General features: G+C 45.7%; 1 long non-coding RNA gene across 2 annotated transcripts in view; it reads left to right on the forward strand.

Moving 5' to 3' along the window:
- The window catches only part of LOC117018959 (uncharacterized), a 32,480-nt gene extending 29,292 nt beyond the window's left edge, over positions 1 to 3,188 (forward strand). Inside the window, exon 9 of one of the 2 annotated variants that reach the window (XR_004422380.1) lies at positions 2,542 to 3,188. This is a non-coding gene — a long non-coding RNA (uncharacterized LOC117018959). Of the gene's footprint in view, positions 1 to 823; positions 2,522 to 2,541 lie in introns of those variants that run through there. The other variant, XR_004422379.1, reaches the window with a different exon arrangement.
- Positions 3,189 to 10,884: the final 7,696 nt, after the last annotated feature.

The following is a 10,884-nucleotide window of genomic DNA, read 5'->3' on the forward strand; positions in this document are numbered from 1 at the left end:
TTCCCAGGTCCTGCCCTGATTTTTGAGTTCAAGTGCCCACCTTACTGCCCCTGATTGCGGGCAGATGGCTCTGCCGTCCTCTTGTTGGCACAATCGGGGGAGGAGAGCAAGTCTCCCATTCCTGCTGTGATGCCTCAACCAACCAACTCCAAGTCGCCCCAGAGCTTTCTTCTGTTTCCCGTGTCTATTGTTTCTGAGTTTAGAGCCTCTAAGCTGCTCTCAACTTCTATAGCCGTCTTCCCTTGCATGTGGTTTACGCCGTGGTTTCCTCCTTTAGTCTGGCCTCATCCTCTGTCTGTCTTTCAAGGGCTCCCGATCATTTCTGGTCTGTTGAAAGCACTTCTTGTTTGCTAGTGTTGCCATAGTGTGTGCATGTGTGCACGCACTCGCATGTCTGCCTCCCTCACATTTGATCCAGTAACTATGATTTATATTCATGAAAAGAATGGTCAGCCTTATTTTTTTGTACCTAAACCCCCTCCTAGGAATCTATCTGAAGAAATAGCAGAGTTGTAGTCAAAGCTTTATATTAGAAGATTTCCTTTCCACTGTGGTTTATGTAATAGGATGAGTATCTCAGAAAGGATCCATGTCTTTCCAAGAACAGAACTTTTTCTCTGTTTGGCTTGAAGCATCCACCTGCCTAGAGATGGAAGAGGAGGGGTGGGGGGGGGGCAGAAATGTGAAGGTTTACGATAGTTCGTCATGTCCAAGACTTACATGTATTTGAAACTGGGGTATGTCCTACAATCAGTGTTGGTTGACAATAGCGGTTGGCTAGGCAACAGAAATGATATGGTGGTCTTCGTCTGCCCACCTGCAGACGTGGTCTGAAAACCTTCTGTTAATACCTGTGTCAATCGGCTGGGAAGTTGCAGTGTATCCACTTGCAGGATGGGTGTCAGCCATTTGGAAAAAAATTGCAAAGGCAGTGGCAGATGTCCTCATCTCTGGGCTAAGGGATCCTATGTCAACAATGCACTAACAATATACTGTGGAGAAGGACTCGATCATCCCCAACTCTGCGTTGAAAAGGGATTCAGAAGGATCATTTTCTACAGCAGTCTCTTCTGTGAAGAAGTTTTAGGATCACTTTCCAATTTATTTCGCTTCTGTTTTCCTTTCTACCTATGCACAAGAGTGATATACGGTAAAAATGTATGTCTGAATAAGCCGAGAAAGAGCTTTCTCAAGAAGCATCAACCAAAATCCTAAATAATAAGACAGTGTCGTTCATAATTTCATTGGCAGCTTGCTTGTCTTTCTTAGGAGGACCTGAAATAACAGTGTGTCTTCTAACTGATGGCATTCATTTCAGTAAAGTGCAAAATTATAGAGAGAATAAAGACAGAAAAAAAAAAGGAATTAATATCCAGCTTCTGACATTCAAAATAAAATTATGCAGGAAGAAATTAGCCTTGCAGAATGGGTGTCTTTCTTAAAAGAAGATCTAAATTATTTTCTTTGGATCCTAGGCACACTTGCAAGCTCCTTCCTTTAGCATTTCAGCAGCTGAGCCCCAAGGACTCAGCCTGTGGGGTCCTCTGTGAGTGGAGAAGGCAATCCTTCCCGCTCTGCAAGGCAGGCCACGAGCTTTGCTGCCATTCCCTGGAGAGACGTGGGGCAGAGCAGGGGGGAAGCCTCTCTGTCTCAGGCCCCAGGGAAAGTGGGAAGATGAAACAGTGAAGGAGGAGGAGGAGGAGGAGAGCAAGTCAGACAGAAATGAGAGCCACTTAGTTAAGTCAGTAACTCAGTGACACGCCTGGTTGAGGGGGCTTTGCGTCTCTTCCTGCTTGGAGCCCCTGGAGGAGGCTGCACCATCACAGAAGAAGGGGCCCTGAGGTGCCCACCCCTGAGCCTCTGTAGCGTCCCCATGGGTACATGGGATCCTGACATTTCCGGAGGGGTCACTGGGGTGTGACATCACCCTGGAATCAGCAGGGACCTGAGCACACCCACCGCCGAACACCCGGAGTCACCCTCATACCCTATCCCTGGGCTCCCAGAAGCCACACTTCTTCCCCTCTCCTCCCAAGTCGCCATCTGGACAGTGGCGGAAGACACCTTTTTCCTTAGAGACTGAGCCTTGCGTATAAGGATTATTGGGTAGGACTAAGATTTTAAAGGTAACTTCCCCCCCACACACACACTAGCCAGAGACGAGGACATTGGAAGACCAAAAAAATAAAAGAGCTACATTTTTTCATCACATCCCAGATACTGTTGCACTGCATTTTGAGACCTGCTATATTTATAAAAAGGAAAGCTTGGAAACCACTTAAAAGCACTGCTTAGGAGAATGATATCACAACTTATTACACGTGCATAAAATATAATTTTGCCCAGTTATTAAAATGATATTTATGTACTATTTTAATCACACAACTAGTGGAAATCAAGAAATAAATGTGTATGTACTGGAAGATCTCAATTATATGTACAAAATAGACTGGAGGAAATGCACGAAAATGTTGACTACAGTTACTTTGAATGGCGGAGTATCGGTGATTTTAATTCTTTATGCCCCTCTGTATTTTCCAGATTTTCTACAGTGACTATGTAGCTCTGAGAAAATAATAAATAACATTCAAAAACAAAACCTTATCTAGCAAATGTCAAAAGGATTTCGGAAGCCCCTTACTCTCCTCAAATCCATGAAAACCAGCTGCCACAGGATGTGGATGACAGCTGGGGACAGAGTGTGGGAAATGGTCGTTCTCCCCTCTTGCCCAGTCTCCAGTCCATAGGTGACAGTGTGCGGGGACAAGTGGACAGGATGTCTCTATGACACTAGGTCTTCAAGCCAAACTAGAGCAGCAGAGTTCCTCCAAGATCGTTCCCAAATGTCACCATTTAACATCACCCATTTCTTCATGAACACGTCAGTGAAGAATTTTCCATACAGATTGGCATCTGTGCTGGCAGCTCTAGGAGGACCCCCCCCCCATGCTAATCCTCAGAGATAATTTACTTCTCCAGAGGCACCAAAGCCGAACAAAGACTTAAATACAATCAAAGTGTGACCAGATGAAGGAGGCAGCAGAACAGTGTCGAGCGGTCAGAGCAGAGAAGTGTGGCTGGAGGCCCCTGACGTGACACTCACAGGAACCCCTCTGACCTGCCCGACCTCTGCTGGGTCAGGGGTTTTCCCTTAGAGTTCGCATGACCACATCGTCAACATGAAACACAAGCACATTTATTTTCTAACACTAAGTGTCTTGCAGACAGCATGGAGAATAGCACCTAATCCCACCTCGGGCCTCTCAGCACCTCTGACACCACAGCTGCCCCTTGGCAGACCTGTGTCCAGGGTGGAGACGTCTAGTTCAGGGAAGAATAACTTTCGTCCATTCCCATTAGATTTGCTCTGGGCCAATCGACCACATAGTTGGGTAGCAGTTAATATTCTGGACCGTGGGTCTGGCAATAGGTGGGAATCCCTTAGGCACACCTTGCTTCAAACAGGCAGTGGGAGTTACTGTTACTCCAACTGTGCCTTAGCGTGTCAAGTTGAGAAGAGGGACAAAGGGGAGCTGGCCCTATCGCTTACTGAAATTATCTCATAGAACTACAAAAATCGAAACACCGTGGTACTACACGGACATATGAGTGGACCAGAATAAAAAGCCAATAAATATTTGCAAGGAGAGTAGCCATATTAAAAGAAAAGGGAACTATAACAAAGATGGCATTTCAAATAACCTTTTAAGGATGTATTTAGTTCTGAATATAATGACAAATGGTGGGGGGAGTATGAGAATTAATAAAAATTAATTCATATTTGATAACTATGGACTCCATGGCTTACGTATGTGCTCATTTCCACGAATAAAACATACAAACAACACATGAGTTCGCTTTCTCATGTCCTCATCAACTATGAGCTTTATGAGTTTTTAAATCCTTCCTAAACAATTTTATTTCTGTGATGCTTGAATATGCATCTCTCTGATTACAGCTGAGATTGAATATTAAGATGTTTCCACTGGTTTTAAAAAATTAACTAGTTTTTAATTGAAAAAGCAATTCATGTACATGGTAAAAATATCAAACAGCATAAAAAGATACGCTATGAAACATACGTCGCCTTCCCGCCCTGGAGCCCCCGTCCCTGAGGCAGCCTCCATGATCAGCTTCTTGTTTCTCCCTCCAGAAATATTCTGCACATAAACAAGCACGTGTGCAAGAAGAAATGCATTTTTGTACATCTGTAGCCTCCTTTTTTATACAAGGAGAACATGTTTTTAAAGGAAAACTACAAATTCTGAGCCTTGCCTACCTCTCAGATGGTGTCACTGCTCTCTGCACGGGTCACCTGGCTCCAGCTGGACTCCCATCTCTGTGGCCCTCTGCACTCTAAGCCCTTTCCTGCCTCGGCTTTTTTCTTGCATCCTGCTGCCTCAGCTCAAATGGTACCTGGAGACAAGCCTTCCCTGACCACCTGTTCTAAAGCAGACCCACCGCCCCCAACCTCTCACTGTCACACCTGTTTGTTGGGTTTCCTTCCTACCGTCTACCACTATTGGAAATGATCGCATTTCTGGGGTGTCTTATTTGTTCATTGTCCCTCTCCTCTACCAGGATGTAAGCTTCCTGGCAGTTTGGATTGGAGCTGTTTTGTTTACCTGTTTCTCCAGGAGCTAGGACAGTTCCTGGCATAGAAGAAGTCCTCGATTATTAATACAGTCGTCCTTTGGTGTCTGAGGGGGATTGGTCTCCAGGACCCCTGTGGATACCAACACCTGAGGATGCCCAAGCCCCTTATATAAAATGCCGTAGTATTTGCATATAACCTACGCACATCCTCCCGTATACTTTAAACCATCTCTAGGTTACTTAAAATACCTAACACAATATAAGGGCTATGTAACTATTTGTCGTACTGTATTGTTTGAGGAATAAAGACAAGAAGAAAAAGTCTGTACGTGTTCAGTACAGCTACAACCACCATAGGCCTAAGTACATAGTAAACATCAGCAACGACGGAACATTTTTCTTCGAATATTTTCAATCTGCCATTGGTTGAATCTACAGATGTGCAACCCACTGATATGGAGGCCCACTGCGTCTGCTGAATGAGTGACCGCTGGGCACACTGTATTGCACGTTGCTGTTTTTACTTAATAAGTGAAGTGCTTTGATATTGTATACACAGTACCTACCTGTAAGAGTATGCCACTCTTTCTTAGGTGCAAGGTGCAACAATTTGTCCTTTACTTTCATAGAAATGTCTCAATGTATGCAAGACTGCTAGATCCCTAACAATTTCACCAGTGTGGTCGGCCTTAGAATGTTTCTGTGGGATTTCTCTCTTACTCTCTGTCACATATGTAGATATGGCTAGGATACCGACATACGCCAATTTCTGCTCACCACGTCCAGTTAGGATGGTGTCATCCCTCTTGCCCCAGCGCAGTTATCCAGTCAGTGGCCACTGATCCCTTGGGGGAAGGACTGGAGGTCTTTTTAGACATACATTTGAGGTGGTGGTTGTGGTATAATAAGAAAAATGTTTAGTCTGTCCTGGTTCCTGGTATAAAGCTCCTAAAAACCTGGGGATTTCCTGAATGATAAGGGCGATGGGAGCATTATTTGTTTTAATGGAGCAAGTTTTAGGGGGCCTCTAGATAGCTTCAGGTTGGGGACAGGTGACCAGCAAGACTAAGCCTTGATTAGAAGTTTGGAGCGTTCAGCCCCACCTCCCAATCTCCAAGGAGGGGAGAGGGACTGGAGATTGAGAGAAGCGCCGATGGCCAATGATTTCATTAATCGTGCCTGTGTAATGAAGCCTCCATAAAAACCCCTAAAGGGTGGGGTTTGGAGAGCTTCTGGGTTGATGAATGTGCTGGGAGGATGACGCACCCCAGCTCCAAGGGGACAGAAGCTCCTGGACTTGGGACCCTTCCAGACCTCACCCTCTGTACCACTTCACCTGGCTGTTCATTCATATCTTTTGTAATAACTGGAAGAGTAACTGTAGCTTTTTCCTGAGTTCTGTGATTCATTCTAGCAATTTATCAAACCTGAGGGGAGGGGCTGTTGGAACCCCTAACTTTGTAGACAAGTCAGACAGAAGAGTGGGTAACCTAGGGATGCAATATTTGAGACCAGCATCTGAAGTGGGGGGCAGTCTCATGGGACGGAGCCCTAAAACCTGTGGAGTCTGGTGCCCACTCGATAGTTAGTGTCTACATTGAATTGAATTGTAGGACACCGGTTGGTGTTAGAGAATTGGAGAAGTGATTGATGTGAGAAAAAAACAAACTCTCGGTTTTCCTCAAGGGGACTCAGCACCCTCACCCATTTCAATGGACTCTGGGTCTGAAAACTGACACAGGTCTGGGTATTGACAAGGGACCATAGTTTTCCATAGCGGTGAATGACAGCAACCTTCAACTCACCCACTCTTTACCTATATCTCTATCTCTCTATCATCTCTATCTCTAGCTCTATCATCATCTCTGTCTCTGTCTCTATCGCTGTCTCTATCTCTCCCCTTTTATTCCATGGTAGTATCTACTCCCATCAACACCACAGGACATATCAAAGGCACCGGTGGCCCCGTTTTTCCTCCTTGCCTCTGGGCCTAGTCAGATGGTGGGTTCTCAGGTCTTACGTAGAAAATCCCTCTAACATTCCCCTCTCCCTGAGCCTTATAACCACTTCCTGTGTCAAGGTTTTGGCATCTCCACCTCATTGTCATGTACAGGTTTCATGGCCATTTACACATACTGTTAAGACTAGCTCCAGGTACCTTGCTGGGATACTGAATGCCACTTTGCCGGTGAATGCCCCAATGTCAATAAATTCTCTCCAGTCCAGCCGTATTTTCTACTCCCCTGGTCGTTCACCTCCGGTCCCCTGCCACGTGGCTTCCATTAGTCTCCATGACACGCGTTGGGCAGGTCTGTGATTCCTTGGGTATGTGAGCCGATCCTCTGGGAGCAGACTGGACCTTCCAGCTCAGGTTGTGGTGAGAGCCAATTCTGATTCTTGGTCTGGAGGTGATGCGTGATGATGGAGACAGATCTTAAGAAAAGCAAGTGACATCTTACAAGGCATCTGCTTTCAGTGAGGTCTTTGCACTGTCTCCAGATTAGGGAGTGGGCTGCTTCTGATGGCTAAGAGTTCAGGGGGAACTTGGGGGTTCAACGTGTTCAGGCTCTTCCACCACCCAATATCCCCATCCCAGGGTCCCACTCTTGTCTTAGTGGGGTTCCTGAATTTGACAGTGATCTTTCAGGACTGCACAGTCAACCTCCTTTGGCAGTGCTGTCTCCCTTACAATCAGCTGCTGAGCCTGACTTTTCACAGTTTGCCCTGTAGCTGCAGGAGACTAGAGTCTCCTTAAAAACTGCTGTCAAGCTCCCCATGATTTTTACATATACTTAAGTTGGCTGTTAGCTACGCTGAGCCGATCGTTTTCCTTTCTGCTCGGTTGTCGATGTTATTAGTAAAAGTTAGCCTACTCTATGTTTCTTATAATTATCACTGCCTCCGTACCATCAAATGCTACAGGTACCCCACTCCCCAGCTCAGTTTCACCTTCCACCTGCACCCTACCTCCAGAACCACAGATGAAACCTCAGTAATTTTGATGCCACTTCATACCAAGGGTTATCTCCCCCCCACGTACCACTAGCAATCAGGTGCCTATTGCCGTCAGAACAATAGGCAATACAATTTCAAATCCTTTCCTGAGAGTGTTGACGTAAGGAGCACCCTTGGGACCAACTGTCTTAGGGGCCAAGTGGTGCGGTGTGGCCATGAGACCAGGTGGGGAGGACTGTTTCTGCAGGAAGTCAGCTGGAGCCCAACCAGAGATGGTCACTACAATGGAGAGGCCAGGACAGCATATGTCAGAGGCTGGAGGATGAAAGGCTCTGATGAGGCACGAAGGGATGTCTGCTACCCAGACATGTCATAGATTTTCTTTCCAAACAAGGCTTGCCCTGTTTGCATTTATTGATGCAACGTGATGGATAGGTTTACTTCTCATTCTGGCAGCTTATTTTATGTTACGCTTTGTCTCTGAGGGCTTTCTTTGTCTTGTGTCTTTTGCTCTGTTGTCTGTGTTTCCTTCAGGTTATTGCACTGAATTTTGGCAATTTGGCACTCTAATTCTTCTGGAACTACCTTACTTTGTCAAGACAAGATGTGTCCAGTAGGCTAAGACGTGATCTGATACATAAAACCTAAAGTTCCACGCACACACACGTTCCTGGTTTGTTTTCCTGTTACCTATTTGTGCCCTATGGGAATCCTGATAAATTCTGTGTTGCCCAGCGCTCATCAAGAGAGGAAAAAAGAAATTCAGTGGTTTAATAATTACATGCAGGGCCGGCCCGGTTGGCTCAGGCGGTTGGAGCCCCGTGCTTCTAACTCCAAAGGCTGCCAGTTCTATTCCCACATGGACCAGTGGGCTCTCAACCACAAGGTTGCCAGTTCGATTCCTCGACTCCCACAAGGGATGGTGGGCAGCGCCCCCTGCAACTAAGATTGAACTCGGCACCTTGAGCTGAGCTGCCGCTGAGCTCCTGGATGGCTCAGTAGGTTGGAGCGCGTCCTCTCAACCACAAGGTTGCCGGTTTGACTCCTGAGTCCCCCAAGGGATGGTGGGCTGCGCCCCCCACAACTAGCAACGGCAACTGGACCTGGAGCTGAGCTGCGCCCTCCACAACTAAGACTGAAAGGACAGCAACTTGACTTGGAAAAAATCTTGGAAGTACACACTGTTCCCCAATAAAGTCCTGTTCCCTTTCCCCAATAAAATCTTTAAAAAAAAAAAAAAGAATTGGGAAATCTTTTAAAATAATAATAATAATTACAAGCACAGCTTTAGTGAGAATGTTCCTGAATGAACTTCCATTTTGACCGGGATTAACGAGAACCAAATCCTCCACTGAACAATGTTACCTGTCTGATGGGCGGAATAATTTTCTCCCACCAGCTTCTGGCTCCCTGTGCTTCACACCTTGTTTCCTCTCCCCTCCCCACCCAGGTACCCCTTACCCTGCTGCTTTGTGTCACACGCTTTGTGCCCTCCAGCAGGAGGGTGGCAGGACACTTCTACAGCAGGACAGCTGACAAAGAATTCTAGGTGGGAGACCACATAAATCTCTTCCACAATCCAACTACATGCGTCCCATATCAACTTCCCCTCACTCAGATCCACTCCAGCGCCATCTGACGTGAGATGAAGAAGGATTCCAGGCAAAGAGAGAGAGTGATCTTAACTGACAGCCCCCACACACTGCCTTAACCTATGGAAATTTGACCAAAGCATGCGACGGTGTGAACATATTGTTGGGGCTATCCATCTCTGTCCTTAAAAAGGGGCCGTGAAACTGAGGGGCCCGAAGCTTAAGCTTTCTCCATGTTGTACCTGGTAGTTTATAATTTTATATAGAGAAACATCCATAACCTGCATATAGGTGTGAGAACGTCCAACAAAGTTCTGGTTTTTTTCCGCACGATGATTGATACTTTTTAGGAAATAAAAACCAAAACCTTTTAAAAACCATTTTTCTTGCTCTTTTAGTCCCCGGGTCTTGCTGGTGCCTGGTCTGCTGATGGCTCTGATGGGGGAAGTCATGGGCCTGATAAACAGATAACTCTCCCCAAGAGAAGACTTCCAGCAGCGCTCACTGTCCAGGAGCGCTTCCTGTGATGGTGGAGATGTTTCTGCCCCGAGGTTGCTGGCTACTGAGCACTTGACATGTGGCTGGTGAGACTCACAACTTGAACTTTAAATTGGGAGCTATTTGAGGGGAAAGGAGAGAGGACACAGGAAGGGGTAGCAGGAGGGTGGCCATGCCATCCAGGTGGCTGCGACCAGCCTGGGGAGTTGTTTTGTTTAGTTGGTTGGTTGGTTTTTAAATCATTTTATTGAGCTATGATTGACATACAAAAAGCTGTGCATATTTAATGTATACAACTCGATGAGTTTGGAGGTAAGTACACACCCATGAAACCATCACCACAACCTATGCCACAAACATATCCATCACCTGCAAAAGTTTCCTCAAGTCTTCTTTACTTATTGTTACTATTTTGTGTGTGTGATAATATAAGATCACCCTTGTTAGTAAATTTTCAAGTACATAATACAATATTGTTCATCATAAGCATTGTGCTGTAACTGAGCTTTCTGGGTCTTATTCATCTTGTATACCTGAAACTTTGTACCCTTTGCCTATTACCTCCCCGTTTCCCATGCCCTCCGCCCCTGGCAACCACCATTCTACTCTCTGCTTCTGTGAGTTTGACTATTTTGGATTCCCCAATGTAAACGAGATCATGCGGTATTTGTCTTTCTGTGTCTGGCTTCTTTCACTTCCAGTTTCATCCATGCTGTTGCACATGACAGGGTTTCCTTCTTTTTTAAGGCTGAATAATATTCCATTGTATGCATATAGCACGTTTTCTTTTTCTGTTTGTCCATTGATGGACATTTAAGTTGTTTCCATGTCTTGGCTATTGTGAACGGTGCTACAGGAATATGGGAGTGCGGCTACCTCTTTGAGATCCTGATTTCAATTCCTTTGGACAGATACCCACAAGTGAGATTGCTGGATCAGATGATAGTTCTATTTTTGATTTCTTGAGAAACTTCCATACTGTCTTCCATAGTACTGCACCAATTCACATTCCCACCAACAGTGCACCAGCGTTCCCTTTTCTCCACAGCCTCATTAACAGGTTTCTTTTGTCATTTTTATAATAGCCATTCTGACCGGTGTGAGGTGATCCCTCACTGTGGTTTTGATTTGCATTTCCCTGATGATAAGCGATGTTGAGTAGCCTTTCACGCGCTTGTGAGCCACTTGTGTGTCTTTTTTGGAGAAGTATCTTTTCAGTTCTTTTGCCCATGTTTTAATCAGG

This window comes from Rhinolophus ferrumequinum, chromosome 28 (genome assembly GCF_004115265.2).
Source record: "Rhinolophus ferrumequinum isolate MPI-CBG mRhiFer1 chromosome 28, mRhiFer1_v1.p, whole genome shotgun sequence".
Classification (NCBI taxonomy): domain Eukaryota; kingdom Metazoa; phylum Chordata; class Mammalia; order Chiroptera; family Rhinolophidae; genus Rhinolophus; species Rhinolophus ferrumequinum.